Source organism: Corvus kubaryi, unplaced genomic scaffold (assembly GCF_017639235.1).
Source record: "Corvus kubaryi isolate FWS band 111438036 unplaced genomic scaffold, C.kubaryi_AGA036_p1.0 129, whole genome shotgun sequence".
In the NCBI taxonomy this organism is placed as follows: Eukaryota; Metazoa; Chordata; class Aves; order Passeriformes; family Corvidae; genus Corvus; species Corvus kubaryi.
The window spans coordinates 1,823,088-1,849,006 of NW_024580664.1; the positions used below are offsets into that span (position 1 = coordinate 1,823,088).

General features: G+C 37.0%; 2 long non-coding RNA genes across 14 annotated transcripts in view; both read left to right on the forward strand.

The window, feature by feature from the left end:
- LOC121663695 overlaps nucleotides 1–10,061 on the forward strand; it is a 36,454-nt gene extending 26,393 nt beyond the window's left edge. For 10 of the 11 annotated variants that reach the window (XR_006015722.1, XR_006015717.1, XR_006015724.1 and 7 more), the window contains 2 exons: nucleotides 953–1,086; nucleotides 9,724–10,061. This is a non-coding gene — a long non-coding RNA (uncharacterized LOC121663695). The remainder of the gene's footprint in view (nucleotides 1–952; nucleotides 1,087–9,723) is intronic. The other variant, XR_006015728.1, reaches the window with a different exon arrangement.
- A 921-nt stretch (nucleotides 10,062–10,982) lies between these two features.
- The window catches only part of LOC121663683, a 77,144-nt gene continuing 62,207 nt past the window's right edge, over nucleotides 10,983–25,919 (forward strand). For 2 of the 3 annotated variants that reach the window (XR_006015713.1, XR_006015716.1), the window contains exon 1: nucleotides 10,983–11,113. This is a non-coding gene — a long non-coding RNA (uncharacterized LOC121663683). Of the gene's footprint in view, nucleotides 11,114–15,581; nucleotides 15,956–25,919 lie in introns of those variants that run through there. The other variant, XR_006015714.1, reaches the window with a different exon arrangement.

Here is a 25,919-nt window from a genome sequence, read left to right on the forward strand (position 1 = left end):
TGATTTCTTTTCAACTAGTGTCCCAAAGTAAAAGGGGGAGCCAGTAAGGAGATTATAGTGTTCTGTCCCTTATTTAGGAGCAATTGTGATGGCTTAGTCTAGGTTAAGTATATGTAGCATGTTCTTCAGTTTTTCTTTTACATTGGCAGAAGATATGGAAAGAACTTTTTAAGGAGTTCACTTAACATATCCTGTCTCTCTCTTTTTCCCCATACTAAAAGGGGAGAGGGGTTATATTCACAAAGAAAGCTCCTAATTTCTACTGTTTCATCACTAAGTGATATTTTTCTCATGAGTTTATTTTGAAAGAAGTGTTTGTGTGGTCACTGCAAGCTGGTTGTTTGGCTTTTTATATGTCATTCCTATAAATCAGCCAGAATGTGACTTTGAACAATAATTATCTCCATTCAAGTTTTATTATTTATTTGCCTTTGTTTAATATATTTGCCCAGTTTGATATCTGAATGAGTCATTGTTTTATAGAAGGCATGTCTTTAAAATTATTCAATACAGTGATAAGATTTCTAAGCAGGGAATTTGAATCACTCTTACAGTATTTATGCTAAAATGACAATCAGACACTCTAGTTCTACCCTGAGATACTTGCTAAATTGGTAGTGGGATTGAATTTGGCTCTGACTTTTCAGAACATGCAGATCTTATGACTGAGTCATGAAAGGTGAACTGTCACATATCAAAGCTTAATTATTGTTTAAGTTTATCCTTCAGTCATTCTCCTCTGATTTGCTCATACTAAAGAAAAGATATTTCCTGTTGTGATGTCTTTTATTTTCCCAGGAACAAATCCAATGATGCCAAAGGAAGCTGTGGTTGCAGTTTAGTGACAGAATACAAAAAAAAAAGGGATAATTAAGTTATGCTATGAATATTGGTTATAAATTGTGTTGTCTCATGTAAGCACTTGGGACTTCTGTTGTCTTTTTCTTTCTAGTGCCTCATTTTTTCACAATATTGGAAGCTTGGCCATGTGCAGAGATTCTCTTATCTAAGGATACCAGCTGTTTACTGGAGGATGAAACTAGTTGTTCCTTTCTCAAGCAATGTCTGTCACAAGGAGACAAAAATGTGTGTATGACTTGATTTGTTTTCATAATGATGAATGTAGTTTAGTTAGGAAATTGATTATAAAAATAGAAACCAGGCTTTGAAAAGCAATTTGAAGATACAGTGTAGATCTGTTATGATCATTTCAAGGCTACTGAGAATATTTCACTTAATGTAGTTAATCTTTTCAGTGTCTAGCAGTAATGTTAATGTGGGAAGCCAATGTTGGGAGTAGGATGCACGCTTGATATGCACCCAAATTATATGCTAACTACTTAATGTATTATTTCCATGGAATGAATGCATAGAATGTAAATGTAATATAAAGCTGAGACATCAATCTTCAGAATATACAAGTATCAGCACTGAAGAGCAGTAATCTCATTTAGACTTTCTTCGAATAATGTTGAGAGGAGATTTTGACTCTCTACTGGTTTAGAGGCATAAGCAGCAATTTGAGAGTCAGGATCTATCAGATTAAGGCTACCTTTGAACCATGTTTCAAGTCCCAGCCTTGAAATATCTCAAAGCCTAAGCCAAAAGACATATTTGTTGTATCAAGGGAGTACTGTCTTTGTATTACGCAGACAGGGACTGGGCTGTGTGCCATGCTTTTCCTCCACTCCTTCATGTGGTCAGTGTTGCTCACTGTTACTCTGTATTAATTCTGACCAAATTAAGGAAGCATCCTCTCTGTAGCTATGGAACAACTCTCTACCTGTTGATATCAACAAACTACGTGGTGTTTATCTTACAAACTGTATGCACGTTGGCTAGGCAGACCAGTTACTTCAAATTTGCTCAAGGCTTTATGTTCTCAGTACACTGCTGCCTTCTTTGAAAGTTCTTCCACCAAATGAGGAAATGAAGCAGGTGTCATTCAAACAAACAAACAAGTATACGAGAAAAGTAAAATTATCTTGGTCTTAAGTATGTTTGTTTGCCTTTTAGCATGCTAGAATTGTAAACTTTGAAGTTCTCTCGATTGAGTGTTGTCTTTATACATTCACTTCTGTGGTTATTTTGCTCTTGACAAAAGTAAGAGGGAGGCAAGAGAGGCATTGACAACAGCCCTAAGGAGGTGGAAAGTATATTTGAGCATGAGACTTGTTTTCTGTGATTTGGTTTAATCAAAATCAGTATGGAAATGCCTGTCTCTGCTTTGAGTTTTATTAGTCTGTGTAAAACTTTGCCATTTCATCTCTTTACTTTGCCTGACATATTTAATTTTTGTGGCATAAATGAGTCCATATCTTTAACAGAAGAAAATGTTGTAGATTATGAAAAGATTCAATTTTCTTTACAAAAAACCCCAGACATATTCTTCTTGATTCTAAACCCTAAGTATGTGTGAATCCACTGAAACAAATACCACTTTATCTGAGAAGACCAACAGAACATGTACAGATTCTTTCCAGGCTGAGTCTCTCTCATTCTGTGAAGACCCAAGACTTGGTCAGGTCTCTGCACTTCTCAGGTGCTGCAATAGCAATTTTCAAGGCACTCTTTTGGGATATTTGGATACACACTGTTGGACACAGAAGACCTGGGATGCCTCATGGGTTTTTTCGTTTGTTTCCAATTCTATTGTACTGTTTTGCCAGCCTGAGTACAAGACTTCCTTGGGAGATGGGAGGGGCTGCAGGTAGAGTTAGAGGTGATTGCCCATGTTTTATTAAACACCAGTTTTTGCAATCCTTCTACACAATGACGTCTTCAAAACGTGATGGAGAATTAGTTAATCTGAAGCATGTTTAGCTTTGCGTGCAAGTGCAGATCTGGTTGTACATAAAAGAATTTAAACGGAGTTGTCATGCTAGCATTTAAATCTTTTCTTTCCTGCACAGCACCACTGTGGGTGTGTTACATAAATTGCCACAATGGGGTGTATTTCAGATCCTTCGTCTCAGAGCCCATCTGTCATTGTAAGTGGCACAGTCACCTGCGCATCACTTCTGCAGCAGTGTGTGCACTAGACGGGGTACATCCCAATGAAGTTAACAACAGGAGCAGCTCTTCATACAGCTGACTTGGAAAGTCTTAGTAATCAAGTCACTCTTTCAGATGGGAACAAACACCACAAATAGATTGTTCTTTCTGTCCAAGAGAACACCAAATGCTTTCTGTATTGCTTCAGAAAAGAGCAAACTAGTTCCCTGAGGGATATTTTTCTACTCAGTAGAATCCAACATTGCTTCTGTGAGCTCTTCTCTACTGTCTCTGACCTTTGACAGGTAATCACAGAATTCTAATAAGATAAATTATCCTCAAGTCCTTGAATGGATCTAGACAGGATTCAGCATTTTCATTTCACACATTTACATTTGTCTCTTCATTTTCCTTCCACCCTTGTATTTCCTTTAACTTGACAAAGTGGTAGTAAGACAGGCATGCTGTTGACCATTTCTAATATTATTTGTCTGGAGAGTTTATTGGGTTTGAGAATATGTATGCATTTCTGTATTTGTCTAACTTTTCCTTGTTCCCTATTTAATGCAAACTGTGTAAGTTGTTGAAAGAGGAACTTGACAGTGTGGATGTGTGCTCACAATTTGCTCAAAGAATTCCAACTATGGGTCAGAGATTTTTCTCTCTAATCAGTGACAATGTACATAACCTTTCTGTCTGCTGTAAATGTTCCTGTCTGTAAAATGAGGTTTTACTTGTCTGCCTCACAGGCATGTTGAAGCTTAATTAGTGTAGGTAATAAATGCTAAATATTATTTTAAAAGATCTATTGCTCTCTAAAATGATCAAGTTTGGATCCTAATTCACAGCTTTATGAGCGAGGGTTCAGTATTGACTACCTTAGATTTTCACAAAACCTCTCCTGAATTTAATAAGGGATTTAACAAAATAACTCTTGAAAACACTTAGGATTCTTCTTAATAAAAAGCTAACTTGTACTTGCATAAAACTCATAGAGCTGTGCACATTATCAGAGTTTTCTTGAATGACAGTCTTTGAAATGCAAATGTTGTACAGGTCTTCCTCGTCTGAAGAATATATGGTTGTTATTGTATTACCATATGTAAAATGTTTTTCTGCACATATTTTCTTAAATTATTTTCTTCAGACTCCGATATACAGAAAGAGCATCATTTAAAAATCACATTCATGTGGCATTCTTTCAACATTTCATAAGTAAAAATAAATTACACAGTGGAAATTGATTCAATTTTTTAAGTTGGGAGAGCAAAGAGTAAAATATTGGAGTTTTGGAGTTCCTGGACTTGTGCCTCATCATGTTTGATCATGTTTAATCCATTTGTCAGAATTCCTTGGAAGATAAGCATTGCATTTCTTTGTTTTCTCTTCTTGTTTCAAACCTGCTCAAAGAGATCGTACTTTTTTTTTTTTTTTTTTTTTTTTTTTTTAAATATATATCAGAGGTATTTCTGGAAAATTCTATCAATAAAGTTAAAATATTCAATATAACCCCAAGAAACAATAGGTCTTCTGCAAAGTTTAGAGAACAGTAAGAGGAGCTTTTTAGAGAAACTTCATATCTACTGTAAAGTTAGTTTTGTGTGTTTTGAATGCAATTTTCCTTTTTCTGCTCTTGTACTTTTTCTTGAGGCCACTTTTTGCTTTGTGGTATCTAATTAAAATTAACCTTACTTTATTCAGGGATTCTGAGAAAGTTCCTCCCATGAATTCTTCTAATCTAAGGGTTGTCTAAAGCTCCAAGATGAAAATGTGGTTGCAGGTGTCATTCTTTTCTACAATGTAAGCTTCTTTGGCAGTGTTAAAAATCATCTCATCCTTGGGGTTCATGTCAAGGCTCTGGGATTCTTCCAGAAGCTAAGAATCATAATAAATCTTGTTTCAATGTATTTTTTCATAGTTAGGAACATTTTTGAACTTGCCTGTGTAAATACCCAACAATAAATAGAAAACAATAAAATAAACCCCACCAGAGTTCCCTTCATTTTAATCCTTCAAACAACAGTTTAATGTGTACTTGCTGATGTGCCAAAATTCGTGGTGGTGGTTGTTGTTTTCAGTGCATGCACTGCAGTAACTTTAGATAGTTGCATTCACGGCTGTGCCAGATGATCTACAGAAGTGGTCATACATAAGCTCGCACACATGTTCAAGTAGACATGGCTCAAAAAGGATTTATCTTTTGGTGGTTAGTTGCTGATTTCCAATGATAAGAAGGTGCCTTTGTACACTGGTGCAATTGTTAGGTACAACAGTAATGGCATTCAGGTTAGTTGTCTTCTAGCAAAAATTGCAATGTCTGAAAACCGTCCTTTTAGGATGGAGAATGAAATATGTTCAAGGATTTTCTGTCTAGCACAGTTCTGCCGCTCCATCTATTTGAAGGGGAAAATCTGCTTGTAAATGATCTGCTGAACTGTCATATGCAGTTAGTTATGTCCCTGATTCAGAGCTGACGCTCTTCTGGATGCATCTCATGCTTTCATTCATTAAGGAAGATTTCCAGCAAATGGTTTTATAGCTGCATATTTTAGCAAGTTGAGATGTCACTGAAAACAAAGCAGCAGAGCACTTCTGTATTCTCTAATATTGACCCAAATGAAGTAAGTGCTTAACTTTAGGAGCTTTAAACTGGCTCTGAATGACTGGTCTGACACTTCATGCTGCACATCCTGTATTTTGGTATTTCTTTTCTTGTTAGGAAGCAAGTGACTTCTTAGTTTCCACTTACTGTACAAGAGAAATTCTTCGTGATCCTAAAGATAGTCTAAAAGGTTGCCTTATTGCTCTTTCTAAATATATATTTAAAGATCTCAGTGGAGATTTTTGGTTGTCTTTGTCAGGAAATGATGGATACCTAAGATAGCAAATTCCTGATGCTACTGGCTTTGGTCCTGATAAAACAAATAGAAAATACACTACTGGCTTCTAGAGCTGGTGTGTAAGTAAATCAGGAGTTCATTTGGACATGAGGAAATGGAATGAAAATGTATCAGGAGAAGTTCAGAGTTAGCACTTGAAAAAGGTTCCTCACGCAGAGGGTGTTTGATCGCTTGAATGGGCTTCCCTGGGAAGTTGTCATAGTACCAAGCCTGACAGTTAAAGAATGTTTGGATGAAACTCTTAGTAATACGATTTAGTTATAGGTAGTCCTCTGAGGAGCAGTGAGTTGGATTTGGTGATAGTTATGGGTCCCTTCCAACTTGAGATATTCTATGATTCAAGTCTGTAGTTTTTGACTGATTGAACTAGGATTGCAAACTTTAAAACATTTTGTAGTTCATGTCTCACAGGAGGTTGCAGATTTTCAGTATTTGATTAAACACACTTGATGTGGAGGATGGTTTTGGAAAATCAGAGAAAAAAAGCAAACTGTTTTCCCCAGAAGGAAAAATTGATAAAACATTATATGAGTGAAAAGAAGGATGCTTCTTTTATCTTTTAAAGGAGAATATGTGTCCAGGAAAAATACTTTTATTTTCTTTTGTGGGTAGTTTGCAGGCTGGTATGTAGAAACCAATGATTATATAGTCTCTTTCTTTAGCTATGTACTCTGCTCCCCTGCCCCTTCCCACTCTAATCTGAAGAATGAGAAAAAGGGTCTCATTGCTGAAGAACTGTTGAGGAAGGGGAATTCTCTGTAGATATTTTTTTTTTTAACTACAAATTTTAATGAATAAATGTGAGATCTAAAAGTGTTGGCCTCCAGTGCCTAAGCTAAAAGACAAACAGTGTTTGCATGAGGTCTGCCTGCAGATTGTGATGAGGGAAGGATTGTCACACTCTGAGCTTGACCTATTTTCCTTATTTGATGAAGAGAATGAGTGAATGTCCTGGATGCCCGTCAGCTGCATGACTGAAGAATCATTTATATTAGAAAAGATTTAACTAAAAGAGTATAGCAACAAATATTTGCTTTCTTTAGTTAGCACATTCCTGCTGTATTTAAGAGTTTTCTCCAAGGAGAATATGCAGAGCTGTGTGCAAAGAAGCATGAAATTCTTTTTTTAATGTAGCCTGTTAGTCAACTCTTCATTTCAAGTGCCCTGTTTAGTCTCTAACAGTTAAAAAAAAAAAAAAAATTAGTTTGTGTTTTCCTTTTAAAAAAGTAATTTCCTGAGGGTAAGTTGGCTTAGGGAAAGACTGGGGATAAGTTCAACAGTTTCATACAACCCCCAGAAAGTCAGTTACCTTGTGAATCTTACAGAAACCATTTGAACATCTTATATATGTAAAGTTTGGAAATAAAGTACTGTGAGAACATGATTTAGTGTTTTTAGGCAGGATGAAACTGACTTCAAAGATTTTTGTTTTGGAAAAGACATTTTTTTATCCTTACTCCTTCAGAGAAAAAGCTTTTCATATTTCTTTTTATTGATGAATTATTCTTAAGGATCTGCATTGTTGCACAGAAATTCTCCTCGATGATTCAGGTTTGTGCTGAGGTATGTGTGCATGCAGGATTTTAAAATAACTATAATGTTTAAAACAGGGAGTGTGAAAAGTCATACTCATATTGGAAAGTCAGGGTTCTGCTCACTAATGTTTAGCATGGGTTATTTTTTTTCCCCCCAATGCATTAAAAATCTGCACAAAGACAATATTTATCATTGTGAGTCAGATAATGTTGATTACTTGAACACAGTGCTTAATTTGCTCATTAAATGGTCCTTGAGAGTGTTCTGGGGGAAAATAGGTATGAAGCGTAGGTTCAGATTCTGTCAGGTTTGCTACAAGGGGCAGTTCAGTGTCTGCTTGCCAAGGGGTAACAGGACTTTAGGGAGCTCATCTAGCCCACCCTCATGTCCCAAGGCAGCAACAGCTGTCTCTGCATCTTTCCAAAAACTGCTGCATCTCTCTGTACCAGTTTTGGCCAGGACCACTTTTGGTGTATGTCAGTAATCAACACAATCTTAGTAACTCTCAGCTTTTTATTTACATTTAGTCCTTCGCTTACACCTTGCTGCAAATTCTTTTTTCCAATAAACCTTATTTAAGTATTAACATACTTCATGCTCACAGTTAGTGCCTACTTAGTGGCTGTGGATCCCTATTGATTTTAATATCCCAACAGCAAAAGTCAGTTGTATAATTCCCTGTATAAATAGATGACAATAAAATAGGGAGCTTGGTAGCTTTCTGTAGATAATCTCGTTGGAAATAAATAATTGTCATAAATGCATCCAAAAGGAAGTAGTCTGTTTTTTCTTCCCCCCCCCCCCCTAAATTAGAATATCTGGTAAAGCCTACTATATTCTGTGGGTTTTTAAGATATTTGTCCATGTGAACTTTTCCATTTTTGTATGAAAGTAAAGAAACTTATTATTTTTATAATCACCTGAAAAAATTCCAGCTCAAAAAGTTTTTGTAATATATTTCTCTCTACATGATAGGAATCCAGTATTTTGAATGTTAGACCATTTTTGACTCACAAGTATAGAAACTCCTGAGAGTGAAGCAAATGGTTGGGGTTAACCTCACACCCAGTTTCTATTAAGCTGGTTAAAAGAGGGATAGGGAAATACTGTTCTTGCATTCTGCAACCTAAAGATTACATTTTTAAAGGAATGATAACTGAATAGAGGTGTTTACTTAGCTGAGTTCTGTTTTGTTGAGAAGATGATGGTTTGTTTAGCGAGGGGTTAAACAGAAACTAATCCTTTAGGCTTACTTTGAAAGGTGGTTACCTCTCCAGCAAGAGAGAGTGTTGTTTGCTTTGCCAGAAACAGTGTAAGTGTTCCTTAAATCATCATGTTCTGTAAAAGAATAAACTTCTTATAGGAAGAATGTCATTGGCATAAGCAATGTCTTTAGAAGATTCCAAAAATGAATGAAGTTTATATCTCACAAACAAGGCATTTTTCTTGATGTAGGCTGTATTAAAACTTTTTGTGAAGAAAGTAATTTTTTTGTGTGACAAGTACTCTAATAAAAGTATTGTAGGTTATGGGAAATAGAACAGAAGTGTGGTTGGCTCAAGTTAGTTACATTTATTCAGATGAAATACTGTTCTACTGTACACTTCAGGACAAGCAGAGAAAATACCAAAATCTTTTTCATCCAGTATTTATCTATTTCAATTATTTTTGACAGTTTGTGTTGCATGTGTGCTTTAGCTACAGTGCCTTTATATCGACAGTTGGTAGCACAAGCCTTTTAAAGCACAAAGGGTAGCAGTACTTCAGCCAATCTGTGATAAAAGGGAAAAAATGAAATCACTATGGAAACTGCAGGAAGAATCTAAAAGCTTTCTTTATAAAGTAAACGTCTGATGTTTGTGACTGCGGGGGCAAAAAATTCATAAATCTGTACGATGCTATCATCTCTGATTTGTTATCGCAGCAAATGCCAAGTCTAAGCAGTCTGACCTTAGCCTTATTAAGTGCTTTCTTTTCAGATACAGTTATTATTTGACAATAGAGAGACTGCAGTGCTGCAAGGGGGAAAACTAATATATTTAAAATATGTGTGTGTGTGTGTGTATGTCTACGTATATATATAACTATCCATCTTTTTTACCCTGTGAAGCTTGTAGAGTTGAGAGCACTGAATGTGGGAACTCAGGGACTACTATTCTGAGCACAATTGAGAAAACTGTGTTTCGTCCCATTGCATGTGCTTGTCTTTGATCTCAAATTGAAAATCTCTCAGCCTCTTCCTCCAATCCAAAAGCAAATAAATACTGAGAGAAAGAAACCTCTCTCCTCTCAGCACATAGGGCCTCCACAACTGAAAAATGAAGGCAGCTGTAAGAGCTCTGATGAACCTGTTTGGACAACAGACAGCAAAAAAAAATACCTGTCTTGGTGGAGGAGTTTAAGAACACTGCAGAGATCATCAGACAGTACACAATATCTTGGCTCACACGGGCCATTCTCTTTATCTCAAAACAATACCAGCCAGGCTCCTCCGTACCTACAACTGAAGAGCTGCGGGAGCAGGAGGACAGTAACTGATACAGCTTTTAAATGTGAATCTCCTTGTCTTGTTAAGAAAAAAAAGAAAAAAGAAAAAGAAAGATAAATACATGAATTCAAAGCAAGGGAAGATATCTGGTAAGTATTTTTATTGCATTTGGCTGCTTGAGATGGAAGATTGTTTTTAGTTATAAGTGTCTGCTATAAGCAAGATTTGTATGAGTGTGGGGCTTTTGTGAAGTTTTTTAATGATAGATGAATTTCATGCCTATTTTTGCATATCCAACTTTGATAGCTTTAGGATTTCTTTTTTTTGTTGTTGTGCTGTTATTAGTGTGCAAGCTTTCCAAGTCTGATCTTTCAAGATGCTCAGAAGAGCACTGTTATTCCCATGCTCTAGGAATATAAATATGCCCACGGGTAATACATATTATTGTATATTATATATGAATACACAAAACCAGGCTTTAATATTTGTTTTAGAATGGCAGTTTTCAAATACGCTGGTAATGACCCAAGCCAGGCAAGTATTTTCCGACTGTTTCAAGGTCTCAAAACAGTGTGAATGTTTTAACTCCTATTGAATAAGTTTATATATGATTTAATCTATGACAGCTGACAACACAAAGTTATTTGGCTATAAATGTGAGAGGCCAGAAGAATTCTTGATTATATTTGGATTTCATAGTACACTGGTGAATGCTACTATAGTGTGTGCTTGTGTTACCAACAGAAAGATTCCAGGTTAACAGTAGAAAAACAGAGACAATGCAATCCTGTCAGAAGCAGGTCAGTCTTTCAGTAAAAAATATAACGGTAAGAAAAGATATAGTTTGACTTACTGGCTTCATTGCAGCTTTTTATACATACAATGAAAACCAATTATCTGTGGAGGAAATTTGACTTTGTGGAATGGAATTAAATTGCTTTTTAAAGGCTTGCTTAAACAGCACTAGCTGGAGGGAAGTCCAATAACATTTTTAGCTCTGAATTGTAATGACTTTGCTACATTAATAAATCAGGTTGTGTTCTGGCTTTTATCAAAAAATTCCAAGGAAGAAAACTAACCACGGCAGGTTGAAGCTACAGGGGCAGTCCTGACTTGCCTTTCTCCATCCAGCTACTTTACTTCAAAAAGTGTTCCTTCAAAAAGCAGCAGCTCCCAGGGATCAGTGCTTAAAACGGTAAGTCCACATCCATCCAAGGTGATGAAAACAAGTGATAAATGTTAATTCCTGCTAACAAGTGAATTGTCAAACTGGAATATCTGTGATGTAGTGTGCCTAGTTAAATCACTGTTCTTAAGGAAGTGTGTGTGTGGGGGGAATCTTATTTATGTTCAACACATTTGGGGTAGTGTTGATATTGTTTTGGGGGTTTGGGGTATGTTTTGTGGGCTTTTTGTTTGGAGATTTTAGAAAGAAAATATCTCGTTCTATTTATTCTATCTCTTGTCTTGATATGGGACTGGATACAAGATGGACTTAAAAAGTAAACTTTATCAAAAGAGATAGTTTAATTCACTCTACATGTGTGAATGTGCCCTGTTGCTATAATTCATGTACTACTAGTTAGCTAATGTTTGGGCTCATTAGGGAAGCTTTACAAAGTATGTATTTGGGACTCAGAGTCTGAAACTTTACAAAAAGAAAAGGATATATTTGAACAGTGCTTTGCTCTACTGATGTTAACTCTAAAGTAATTGGGGGAGAACAAAAAAGAAGATACTGTCACCTTCTATTCATTTTCTCCAACAGATCACATATCAAACGTGTAATCTGTAGGAGGAATGTGAACTGGTGAAATGTACCTCTGATGCTGGTTTCCTATGCCTTTATGTAGAATGTTTGTAATTATCTTGCTGAGTCGTAATCCCTGACATTTGCTTTCACAAAGCATCTAGTGGAGAATGCAATACTCTAATTATGTTTCTGTGAAAGAGTTGAGGGGAAAAAAAGTTGTGCTCTTTAGAACAGCATTTTAAAGAAGAGCAATTTCGTTAATAATATACATACCAAATTTTGGAAAGGTTAAGGATTCTTTATCAACTGTAATTCCAGGTTGTTTTATATTGCAGTATGCAAACATAGTTCAATGTATGTTAATCGTAAGTTCTTTTCTAAACTATATACTTTACTTGCCTACACCCAAAGCAAAATATGTACTGGTTTCTGTAGAAATATTTTTATATCTTTATGTTTGCTATCTTATATTTTTCAGTATTTTCTGAGATAAATGAAGTCTAGTTCCCACATAATAAATAAACATGTTTTCGTTAAAAAAAAAAAAAAACAAACACCAGTGCTTTCTTATATGATGTTTTACTCTAGCTTTTATATTAAGGAAATGAAGATCAAGAATAACAATGAGTTAAATTTGAATTGCACTTCATGAAGATCGCCTCCTGTTACATTCATTTCTGTAGGGAACTAGCCATAAACAATGTGAAGTTGTAAAACTGACTTTTCATCACCGAGAGAGCTCACTTTTTATAGATAGGTTTGTCCGCAAAGTGAGGCAAAAGGTTAATTGAGGTTGCATATTTGAATACATTATGTGCATTTCACCTCTCTAAGACAGTTACTGAAACACAGTGCTTTTTTCATAGCTGGTACGAATAATTTCTCAATACAAAGATATTTACTACAGAATCATTAAAATGGAATCTCCAAAGGAAAATGGATACGTGACACTGGTGTGTGCCTTTGTTTGCCAAAGTGGGGCTGTGTGGATTAGCTGAAAGAAATGACTCCAGCGGTCTGTTCTCAAGCAAATTTCTCAGATGCAGAATTGTTATGCACGACATACCTAACTTTCTTTATGCTCTCTTTTTGGGAAATCATTTCAAACTGTTCAAATATCCCATGGTACATGAGATTAGTTACCCAATGTTGTGCCCATAATGCTTGCTTTTAGTAGATGACTTGTACAATTAAAAAAAAAAAAAGCAAAATGGAAAAAGCCTTGCTTTTCCTCCCCCTTAAGTGGCCCCTTTTTTCCCTTCCACTTTGTGCTTGTGTGGATTTTGTTGTTTAAAATAAAAGAAAAAGATGAGAGAGAGAAAAAAAACCCCTAGGGCTAATCAGTGTATACAAACATCATCCTTTACATAAATCCCATAATGTGTACTTTACAGCAAGACATCTATTACTGGTGACTTGGGATAGACTTGACTGGGAAGAGTGGCCATTGTCTCTCTCAAAGGTGACCTCCAAAGACTGAAAGTCTTTGGACAGAATACTCCTCCCCAGTCTTGTCTCAAAACCTGAAGAAAGATGTTTCCCTCATGAACACAGCCTGGGGATTGCTCCAGTAAAAGCAGGGAGGGTTTCTGAGGAAGAGGAGGAGGTCACACCTTCATATCAAGTGGCAGCTTCTCTGTCTTCCCACGACGTGCCCAGCTCCAACAAGAGCTCTCTCCAGAAAGTTTTCATTCTCATCCTCCTGTAAAGGGGTATTTAGTAATACTGTGTTGCTTTTGAATTGCGTGTGTGTTCATGGAGATAGCAAGCCAGCAGCAGATGAGCACATACCAGGACAACACAGCACTGGAAGATGTGTGGGATTCTTGATTCAGGGTGAAATACCCCAGGGTTATTAACACTTAGCAGGGCCTTGCCAGAGGTTGAAATCAAATGTGACCATGCTCAGGAGCTTGTCACGTGGTCCTTGGCAGGGCTTCAAAGCAGGCTTTCCATGGCATGGTACTGGTGGTCTCCCTTTGGCAGTGGAGTACACGTGCTGGGCAGGGTAGGTGTTTCCAGACGGTAACGTGGCCACATTCTCACAGCTTTTCCATGCTGTACACCAGTAGCACAAGATCTTCCTGGCATATATTTCTCCAGAAATTTAAAATTCCATTTAGTGGCAAGAGTTTGTTACTAGTTTCCTCAATAGAAGGGAAACTGGTGCACAATGCTGCAGAGTTCATAATAAATTAATCTTTTTGTTTAAGAACACTATTAAATTGCAAATATATTTGTAACTGAAAGCTTTTTCCTATATAATGCCAGGCATTTACCTAAACTGATGATAAAAAGTACAGTCCAAAGATTATGTCTGTCATTAAGGACTATATTCCAATTGATATGAAAGAGATATTCTGGAATTAAACAGCAACAAGGTTTCTGAATGCAAAGTCCTGGTTGTTTAAAATGCACTGAGTAGACTAGAGGTATTCTGCCACACAGGGCGTTACACTGAATAAAACTGATTTGCTTTCCTGTTTGTCTGTTTGTTTCCTTGCTGCACTGGAAGAATTTTGAATGGCTCTGAACGCCTGGCATTTTGGTAGGAATGTAATTAAATTCTCAAACATGCAGAAAAGGTTGCTTTGAAACACTCCAAAGTGACCACTGGCAACTTTCAAATTAAAGCACACACAGTTTTTTTAGCATGTTTTTAGCATGAAGTTGCTGATAAAATGATTGTGTATTTGTAATGGGTAGGAAGGCTGAGTTGATAGAGTCTGTCAGGGTAAAATACTGCTTTTGACATCATTTCTCTAATTTGCACTTGTGTTAGCAGTCTCAATTTTTTTTTTTTTTTTTTAACTGCATTTTATAAATCTGATTGTATTGCCACTTGAAAACATTGCTGGTAATCTTCAACCTTTACACCTTAAACTTGCCTTAAAGCAATCCAAGCCACCCACCCTAAGGCAAGCATACCCATGCATATACACATCCTACTGCAATCTGCCTCAAATGGAATTAAGACTGACTTACACAGAAGAAGGGAAAAAAGTGGTTTAGCGCTCAAGTCTGCACCTGGCTTGAACTTATACAATAGTTATCCAGAGTGAAGAATGATTAGCTTTTCATATAAAAATGCATTACTTCCTAAAAGTCAAGCACAGAGTGTAAATGTCAGGATATTTCCTCTAACAGCTTCATTGACCATGTCATTGCAAATAAATGCTTAAGCTCCATGTCATATAAAATTTAAAAAAAACCCCAGAAATTTTTATGCAAATAAAATCTCCTTATAGAAATATATAACTGCTATGGGACTGAAATGAGTATCTCTGCTTTTTATGCCAGCTAATTGCTATTTACTTGCTCTAGCACAATTTTGTCCTGGAGATGCTAACTTCTTTTTCAGTCAATGCTTAAAATGTATGTCTGGTGGAAAGACTGCTGAACCTTTTGCACTAAATTTCTCTGTTTCTTAATACCTAGATTATTTGAGCAAGGATGCATGTTATCTATTCCAACAGTTTTAGATCCCCATGAATTATGAAAATTCAGAGGAAGGCAGAGTAGGACTTATTTCCCTTACAGGACTGGAATCCTGTTTTACTGCTGGAGTGTACTACTGCTGTGTTGTCCAGCACCAGACTAGATGAGATTTCAAAATGAAAGTCAGTACTCCTAAATTTGCATAGGATTCCTGCCTATGTACATGAAACCGTTTTCTTAACAAAGCTAGAACAATTTACTGATTTTCTTTTTTTCCCTTCCCTGTCCCTTCCTCTCCAGGGCAAAAGGAAATCTTTGTAAAAAGTGAACTGCTAGTAAATAAAGAGTTAAACTGAAGGCAGGCTCACTGGTTTGTTGAGATCTGTCAGAGTCTGAGTGGCTGGCTACATATCTGTCTCAGGAACAATAGCTACCTGTATTCTGCACGGGCTGCTGGGCAGGCACTAGCAGTCTGGAGAAGGTCTGCCTCTGTTAGAGGCTTTTTAGTGGGAATCCCTAATGACAGCCCTACTTCTCATTGGGAGGGGGAAAGAAATCTTGTCTACTCTGCTGATGAGGGACAGAGCTTTGATCATTTTCATTCAGCCTTGACTTGGCCTGAGGTTTAGGTTCCCAGTCCTGAAGTCAGCAGGCTCTCTTTTCTCACACGCACACACACTCGCACACCCACACACACCCCTTTGCTGGTCTGTGCGGGCAGATTAGTGTCACGGCTGTAACTGAGGCACAGAGCAATAAACATAGCAGAACCAATCTCCATGGTGGCAAGAGGGGGCACTGGAGGTGACAACAATGAAGAAGGATCTTTCTTCTGACAAGTTTTAGGTAAGAGAGACTATTTATACCCTCTGCCAAGTATTTTATAGCCTTCTAAATAAGTTAGAAATTGGTAGATTGCAAACATGCCTTGTTATAGAAATATCTCAGTTTACTGCCGTATCCAGGCTGTTACTAGCGTTTAATCTGTAATTGTCGTGCTTTGTGCTAAGAGAATGTTTGCAGACAGGCTTTTTTTTTGTGCAAGTGGTGGCTACTATAGTTATATACTTGAAAATATAAGATATTTGCATTTTTAAAATTTATTTTGGCTATGTTAAAATTATGCTTAGCTATCATAAATATCCGTATCTGATAAAATGTTGTATAGCTGATAGCCCACATGCAATATTAAAACAGTGCTCCCTCAACCCTAATTTGTAATTATTTTTACACCCTTAACTGCACTAGGGTCAGAGAGTTTTAAAAATTAATGAGGTTCCCTGCTGAGTTCACATAGTATAATCTACATGAGTTGTTGCTGCAGAGGGCTGAAATTATTCCTGCATGTTTTTAATTAGGTGTAGAATTTTTGTTTCGATATATTTCTGTCGAACACTCCTTTAAACATCAATTTATGCAACCTGCAGTAAGAAGGGAATGACAATCCAGTTTTAATAATGACAAGCTGAGCATGGGAAATACAGGGCATACAGTGGCAATACAACACAAACATTTGCTGGGTGTGTTTTTTGATTTCACGTCTTAGATCTGTGTTAGATTCCTGCAGCTGTGATCAGCTTCACCTATTTACAAATAACTACTGCTCGAGGGAGAGGAAAACGAGCAATACTTCGTGCTTTGTGTGAGATTGGAGTAATAGGTTACTGATGTGTTTGGAACATTAAAAAGAATTGTTTGAGTACTTGAAAAGATATATAAAAGAGAAGAGGAACAGTGTGAAAAGAGGCAGTAAAAATGAAATAATGTACTATCCCTTTTCCTGGAAACGCGAGACAGATAGATAGTATGATCAGTGCTCCTGGAAAGTAGAATTTGCTGGATATCCTCAAATGGAAAGACTCAAAGGAAAGGGGGAGGGAGCTGTTTACTATGAAATTTCCATATTGAAATTGTCAAAGTTTCATACCACAAGATTTAAAGTGTTGTTTATTATTTATTGTAATCTACAGTGCATTATGTTTAAATGGCAAGCATTTTAAAGCTGAGTATAGTGTAATCAGTGCTAAAGACATGTCTTCCATTTGCAAGATCCACTCTGAGCTTCCTGTGATATATTGTTATGTAAATATGGTGCAGCAAGGGAAAGCAGCACTATGGAGATTCAATTTACTTTGAAAGTTCTTCATTATGGAAGGGATGAATGTTATTTATTGGATGTGAATCAAAGGCTAGAAATGACTTTTTCACTGTGAAGTCTATTGTGATGGGTGCAGCGTGATCTAATCTTTTTAATTTTGGCTTTCACACCAGTGGAGATGAAAAGAGATCTGAGCTCATTTATTGGTTGCTAAGTCTTACTGAAGGCCTAAGTACCATTCTTGGTTGCTATGGCCAATCTGACCTCAATCTATGCAGTTTTAGGGACTTAAGCAATCCCTTTTTTATTTAGGAGCATGTACCTTGATTTATGTCCAAAATTGTGCCTGAATGTCTTTGTCTACAAGTGATAAATGGTGGTGTACAATTCATCAGTTCTTACAAGTAAACACTGCTGTCCCACTAAAAATATGTTTTGTTCTGAGTTAATGGTATGGAACAAGCCAGTCTCCACAAATAGCTATCTTTTATTGTAGAGAGCCACTGAAAGTTGGAGCAAAGTGAAGGAAATTGGCATTCATCTTCTCTGCCATTAGCATTTCATTTGTGCTCTCTGGTGATGAGACTGCGTGTCCATGGACAATGAAACGCTAGCATTGTGTTTCCCCGCCTGAATATATAATTGATCAATTATGAATTTATTTACACTGAACAGATATTAAAAAGTCACGAATATGATTTCTTATGCTGTTTGCCTGCTACTTTGTTATTACTAACAGTAGAAGTATTTGCATTCAAATAAACTGTGTCTTAGCTGCAGGAAATTCTCAGTTTCCTAGGCAAGTTCCTTGTTTTCGAGTAATAGCAGATATATGAAACTTCCAGACATATACTACTTGTGCGGTTCTGCGTGGTGCTTAGTCTTTCATCTATATTAGAACTTTTTTCAGTATAAGCTGTTCTAAGAGGTAATTGAGAATATAGAATGGTTTTTATAATACGAGTAATAATTTTTTTGCATGGAAATTGCTGGTAGCCATTCAAGATGCACACACACTGAACAAATGTGATATGGAATACACAGTAGTAAAAGCAAAATATTTTGCTGAGTTTTTGGTCATTCTTCTTCTTCTTCTTATTATTTAGGTGTTTTTGTTAGGTTTTTTTTTAGATAGAGTAGTAATAAATACATAAAACTATATGAAGCTGGTTGTTAATATGGCTCCTGCAAAATTTGCTACAGTAGATTTACTAGTCCGTAGAGGGAAAATCAGATCAATTGTTGATCTTAGTACTTACTATACTTAGACAGTATAATAAGTGTATTGTTTAAAAACCCAAAACTTTTTCTTTTTAAAAATGTAAGGAATAGCTGCATATAATAGAGTTCTGTATAGCTTTGGACAAAAATCCTTCTTCAGCTGTATGCCTTTTAAAACTAGTGTATTAGAAGAAAAAGTAGTATTTCCAGAAGCCTGATTTCTTTTCATAGCTTATTTTCGATATTAGGCTACAGTGAGGGCTAGTATTTTAACTGAGGCAATTTTTAGTCCTCCTGAGGTGGATTTTTAAAATTTGAATCTACAGTGGTAACAGATTTTCCTCCTATACTCAGTAGATGATAGTTGTTGAAATCAATTCTCAGAGATGGAATTTACAAAGGCTTCTGGAAATACTGAGCTGCTTTGCAGCATCAGATTGATAGCAGAATTTGCAGAGGTAGTTCCTTGGGGCAAGTTCACAATTGTGCTACTGCTTCAGGGCTTTTAAGAGTTATTAGCAGCTATTGCTAAAAATGGTCTGGGATGTTAGTTACAGAACTAACCTGGGTTGGTTGGTTTTTTTTTTTGGTAAAGGTGCTTTGTAATAGTCCAGGGTTCACCTACTGTCTGCTTTATACAATAAGAAACTCTTAAATCAGTCCTGCACTTGGAAGTAGATTTATGAGATTTAATATAAGCACTACCAAACAAAAAGACCATTTTTTTAAAGAGAACTCTCTTAGAAAAAAAAATTAAAAATACTAATCAAGAGTAAGTTATTTTTACTATAATGTGATTTAAGTGTTTACTATTTGTTTCTACAAATGTAAGGAAAGAATAGCTAGTTCACTAATCTTAATGAAAATTTTTCATTTGATAGGACAGCGATTAAAGAAGCTTTGTTGAAGGGTTTATATCTTTTGTCTTTTGAACACCTGTGTTTAAGTTAACTGGTTTCTTACTGCAGAGGCAGAAATTGCTTTTGGAGTAAGGGTTTGTAGGATCAGGACGCACAGTATATCCTTACTCTTCTTGTTACAATTTGGTCATCTAAAATGCGAGTATGAAGTACTCTCTGCAAAGCTACAGAATTCTGCTTAAAAGAAGAGAATACAGACATTCTTTGTGTTTCAGTAGATCATAATAAAAGAGTGTGGATTAACTGGCAAAATTGTCGTTACCACCTTGGTGGAGTACCTGAGAGGAAAAAATCATTACTATTTTTTGGGAGTTCCTTCAGCTTATGAAAAAAGTTTCCTTTACTGGCAGTAGAGTTTTAATTTTTGTAGCAGACTTTCCATTTATGAAAATATATAAGTAAGATCCATCAAATTGCAATTTGTTGCAAGAAAACAGGAAAAAATTATAATCTTATTTTAATCAGTGGTCATCTGTGAATAAAATCATTATTTTTTCTTGTCAACAGCTGCCTTATTAGCTAATTCATAGTCCAGGTATTGAAATAAAGGTAAAAGAGTGAAAAACCCCTGTATTTTTGCTCTATTAAATGCATGATTTTGCATGTAATCTTGCCAGTAACATGTATATATTTTGGATATACTCAATGTGAACTGTTAACTAACAGTTTGCTTTGAAAGCAAAATAAAGGAATATGTCATAATATGTATAAATAAGTGCATAATCATAAATCTTGCTGGTTTCCTTTTCTCTCCCTCATGTTTTCCATGACGTGTACACATATTCTCTCACATGTACCAAGAGTGAGCAAGCTGTGACATGTAAAACCAGTTCCCCTGATTTTTTGAATTTTGGATGAAGCTGAAACTATACAAGAATAAATCTCTGAAAGGTACACCTAATTTTGGCTAAGGTTTTTTCTACGCCTACTAGGCTACAGTAGGTCATGCACTAGTAAAATAATGCAAAGGAATTATAAACTAAATGTGTTGGGGTTTTTTCTTTCCTCTGACCTTTCTGGCAGCTTTGGCACAGTTCACATGTTGGGGACACCAAATGAGGTAGCTTCCAGATAACGTCTGTCTTACCCAGCCTGCTCTTGCCCCTGGCCATAAATACTGAGCACAGTATTGGGTTTATTGGTAAAAGGCCTTGGCTCCTCTTCCCTTCAACTGGGACAACAGAGTCACCCACCTGAGGCTGGGGGCAATCCTCTTGCTCTCACACAAGCAAACACCACATATTTGTCTCTATCACAGTCAATGTTTGTTGTCACACATGCATTTGTGTTCAGCTACTAATGCATTCTTACTCTTAATTTCCTGGTGTAATTTGCCATAGCTCAGTGTATGACTCTCCACAGTTCTTGCCTCTCTCTTGAGATATCTTATTGACTAAAGTCTTGTAGAGGATTCAGTGTCTGGGTGGCTCATGTTGTTATTTTGCCTACAGAGGAGGACTTTTAAATTTGATGATGAACAGCACAAACCCCTTCAACATCTTGTGGTTGACCCAGGTATCATCAATGTGTCATCCCTCCTCTCCTTCTCATTGTGGGTATTGTCTGTATATCACTCTGCAGACCAAAGATGCTTGAGAGTAGTTTGTATTAAATAATCCATTACTCAGTAATGGTCTTCCTGTGCACTTAATGAGATAGGGGTCCTATCAAAAAGAGAAAAAAGACAGTTGTGTAATTAAACATGGATAATGAGGTCCAGTTCTGATTTCATCATCAACCTTAATTTTGGTTCCTCTCTTATTGTTTATTTGATAATTCTCTACCCTCTATCATAATCTTAATATTAATTTCTGTGTGTTTATATAGAGAGAATGTGTGTGTGGTTAACTTAAAGTTTGTGAGAATTGCGGCTTTGAATAGCATCCATTTTGTTGAAATGAGCTGGCAGCCAAAATATACCCACAAGGCTGTCTGAATATTATTTCCCACATTGTTTTGTTTGCTGTAAATCAATACATTCTACCAGAGCCTGGCTAAGCAAGAGCACTTCGTTTTTTCTCTCTCTGTCAATTTCATCATCTTCAATCATCTTGATCATACTGTTGACCAATTATATCAAATATTTTCATGCTCCAAGTACAGGGTGACACATTGTTCTCTCTTCAGAATGCAAGGAAGAAGTAGTTACCATCTCTTTGGCTGGAGATATTTTGGGCCACTTGCTCTGTAATTTGAATCTACTTGAACTGCAGGCCAAGCTGTCCTCCACTAAACTAAATACTGCTGTGATGTGAAGCGCCTGAGGAAGGGTCACCTGGTTAGCAGCACTATGATTGTGTGCATGAAGGAGTGAGCAGGAGCCTTTCATTGCAGCAGCTTTGCTGACCTGGGCCAGCAGTACCACAGAAACTGCTGGTCCTGTCTCCTCTTTGTTGTAGAAAGAGCTTGTAAAGCTTTGCTGATCAACTGAAAACTGATCTTCCTTTTCTTTCCCTTGTAGGGTTAGTTTTCAGATGGATCAATCACCTGATCCAGCTGACTGCATGGCTGCTCACATCCTGGTGTCTGCATTGGAGAGGCAGCTCTAGCAGGGTACGAGGCTGGAGAGTGCAGCTCAGCCCTTTGGGCTGCGTCCATCCTGGGCCCTCAGCAGGAGCTAAAGCAGTGTTTGTGGACAGGCAGCTCTGTTACACTCCCTTGCCCTTCTTGCTCCTGCACTTTTTGGAGCAAAAGCCATCTGCCTTGGTGATTTTGAGTGTCAAATAATGTTGTGATTAGGATGCTTCTCTTCTCTCCACTTGCATCATGAAAGGGCTCTGATCCGGTGTTTCTTGCTCCACACTGTTAGTGTCATTTCTTGCAAAAACAGCATTTGGAACAGTCTGTAGGTCAATCTGCTAGACAAAGATATTATTCCCTTAAACCTGAATGAGAATGTAGACCCCCTTGAATTCTAGTTTCAATTCTCAATGCTCTAAATGTGCCATGCTGTGATTAAATTGCAGGTGCACTACTAAAATTGATAGGTTAAATTTTCCAGAGGTGTCTCTTACCTCTGTGGGTTTTTTTTTCTAGTCTGTCAAGGTATTTCCTTTAGCTTCTTCTGCTTTTGTTCAGTCTACTGTTATTGATTGCATGGGTTCCAGCCCTCTGCTTTAAAGAGGTAGAAGTTTGCTCTTTCATTTTGTGCTAGTAAATCCTCAAGCACTTCTACAAAATCATCTTTATCTTCAATAACAGCTGTCATTTTCCTCTGGGCCTGTGGCATCAGAAAATGGTGGCAGTGTAGTCCTTGCTGATGGCATTGACTTGAATGAAGAAATTAATTTTTGTAGTGTTATTCTCAGCTTTCAACATTAAATTTTTCAATTTTGCTGAGCAATTATACTATCTGGGCAGCAACATGATCTCTACAAATAACTCGTGTAGCTATATTGTTTATTACTGTTTAATATCTTCTTCTTAAAAATTTACATTCCTGTTGTCGTGGCAGGGCCTTTGCATCTAAGAATGGAGAATGAAGGCATCCAAGACCTTCAATTGGCCCTCAGCTGGAAATCATAGCTTTGAAAAATGATCTCATTGTTGGAAACTGAACCAGCCTTCATTTTGCTGTTTAACATTTGGTTTCCGTCACTGAGGAAGTATGGTAAATTGAAAGAGAGTGAGTGTGATGGGGGCACTGTAAGATTCTCTGTCAAATTAAACTACGAGCTTGGCGTGTCTTGGCAGGGTTGTTGCATTGACACAGATGGCAACTGTATTGTCCCATACCAGGAATGCTGATTTGAGCAGACTGCTCTTCTTTCTATGATGAGAACACAAATTCACACCTAACATTCAGTGAAGTGAAACAGACACCAAAAAAAAAAAAAAAAGCATAATACTGAGTATTATTTCCCCATAAATTACACCTTTGAAAATTTTTATTAGAAAACAAACTATTTGCTGGTAGGTTGAAGTGCATGGTTTTAGAAAATTTCTTTCTGGAAGCAGGAGCTACTAAATGGTTTGGACAAAAAATTTTGCCAATGTGATTAAATGTGTACTGATGTCACAGAAAATAACCATCATCTCGACAATAACTTGTGGTCACTGCTATCTGCATTCAGCACATTGGTTCAAAACTGTTATTGCACAAATCTGACATTTCTTCTTTCTGTTCACCACCTTCCATGTCCATGAAATGGACTTAAAAGCTAGTATTTGTCCTTACACATTCTTTATATTTAGAAATTCTTCACAACTCTAGATACACTAAAAACCAATATGCAGATACATTCTTTGCACAGCAACACGCATCTGGATTGTCAATTTGCTTTAGCATTTGGTTGAAAACAATAGACAAGGAATATCTACTACTTACTCTTTGTGTGTATGTATTATTGTGCAACCTCTAGACTTACCCACACCCACCAAAGCTCCAAATCTGTTCTGTAACCCATGGTTTGATTTTTCAGTAAGTACATATTTCATATAGAGGTTGAGGCTTTAATACATTGGAAAAACAAAATAAAAAATCAGTTCTGTTTCTTGTAGATTGTTCAGAGTTCTGGCACACTGTGCACATATCTCTTGAACAGAAACTGTCTGCAGGGCCTAATAGCTACAAAGAGAAGAAACTGTGTTCATATACTGTTGAAGTAGTTCTGAAACATGGGAGGATAGCCCCTCCTTTCTCGGGGTTTTCACAGGATACATTTTGTTACCCCTTACACGGTGCTGAGTGTTTCCGTAGTCTCCCTTGTTGTTAGCAAGTTGCTAGACATTGTTATTGTGTTTTTGTTTCCGTAACCCACTTCTTCCTGTTTGTGTGCCCGAGAGCAGAGATTTTTTATTTTAAGAACAATTTACTCAAATGAAATGAGATTAACTGGGGCTGGCAGGGGAAACCATTCTGAGGGACTGTCTCCCTGAACATGCCCTCTCCTTCTGATGAGAGCAATTCCCCATCTTGGAGTTTTTAGTAGTCCCCTTGGGCAGTCTGTAGAGAGTAGTAACTTCTTTTGCATTTGACTACTCAGTTTTGGCCACCTGGTGCCTCATAGCTGTCATCTCAAAATGTCACTTTTTTAGTATATTCCAGTTGGGATAATAGCAATGGAAAAGTTGAAGCAGGTAAAAGAAAAAGTTCATAAACTAAAACCCACAAAGTCTGGAAAATAAGTGAAAGGGAGGGATACTGAGCTACGTAATCCCAATCATCATGTATTCTTCTGTGCAAGGGTGATGGAGAAAAGGGAAGCAGCTAGGATTGGGATGAGCCTTCTGCCTCAGTCTGTGCAATGGGTTAGAGGTGACTTCTCTGTTTTGTACGCAAAGTCTCTGTGTGACGGGGCCAGCAGCGTGAACCTCAGCACTGGAGGGGTGCTGCCTTTATCCTCCCCCAGCTTGCCCAGCCAGGCTTGGCACCAGCCAAATCTGAAACTTCAGGTTAGTGAGGCAGGAGATGCTGCTGCAAGGTTTCTATGGAGACAGAAGTGGAAGATGAGAGACAGCTAATAAGAGCGCAACTCAGCCAGCTCCTGGATAGTGATTTGAAAATAAGGACTTTTAAAAATAACCCTTTACCTTATTTTCCCCCACCTAATCTTTGTTTCTGAAGAAAGAAATCAGAAAGGCAGTGGGTTGCCAGCAGCAGTGAATGAGAGCTCTCACTCACCACTTTCATCTGTTGGCTGTCATGCAAGACCTGTAAGTAGCAGTTTACTAAAACTGGCTGCAGGCTTACAAAGTGCGTAGTAATTGTAATTTCGGACTAGAAGAAAACGTGAAATGCATTTTAAAGGTATTTTTCCACTCTTGTTTACGTCCTTTTGAATGCAGTAACTTCAAGGATGGCACAAAGGCTCTTTCTAAGCCGTGAACTTGCACCAGATATTAGCTGTGGCAAAATGCATGTGTATTTTACTGCATTCAAAATACTTTTTGGTGTGTTGTACTCATATTGCAAACAAGATCTAGGTTGTTATTCCCTTTAATCTGTTTTGTTTCTCTTTATCCTTCACAGCGTTGTCCCTACACTAACTTCTAATGTAGACATTAGAATATTTCAAGAAAAAATTTATAAAGTTTTTTCCAAGAAAGATCTAGAAGAAGGTCATCATGTATCAGTGAAAAGGGGAATTCTTTGCCAAGTCCCTGTTTTACTTCCTTTTTTTTGTTTTTTTTTTGCTTTCTCCTGAAAGGGTTTAGGAGGTAGGAAATTATGATTGTATCAATTTCTTACATAAAATTTAAAACTTGAACAACAGGCTGTAATTGGAATTAAGGGTGAATTTAGTGCTTTCAGTCTCATGCTGGATTGATTTTTGCTGCTATTATGTTAATGTGATGCTTGGATGCTTGTATTAACCTTTAGATTAGAGAAGCTAGATGAGATTGTGACTCAGCTTCTTAATCAATTTTTAAAAATCTATCAAGAAATTAAAAATAAAGAAAAAATAGTACACTCAAGAGAAGTGGGAACTCCACAACTTAATATAATATGCCAGTCCCCATCCATGCTGATGCTAAACCAGAATGAGAAAACCAGCTAGTTGATACCCTTTTGCATCTCTGTGCCTCTTCTCAGACTGAGGTGTCCTGTTCTATCCCTCTGACCAGTGCC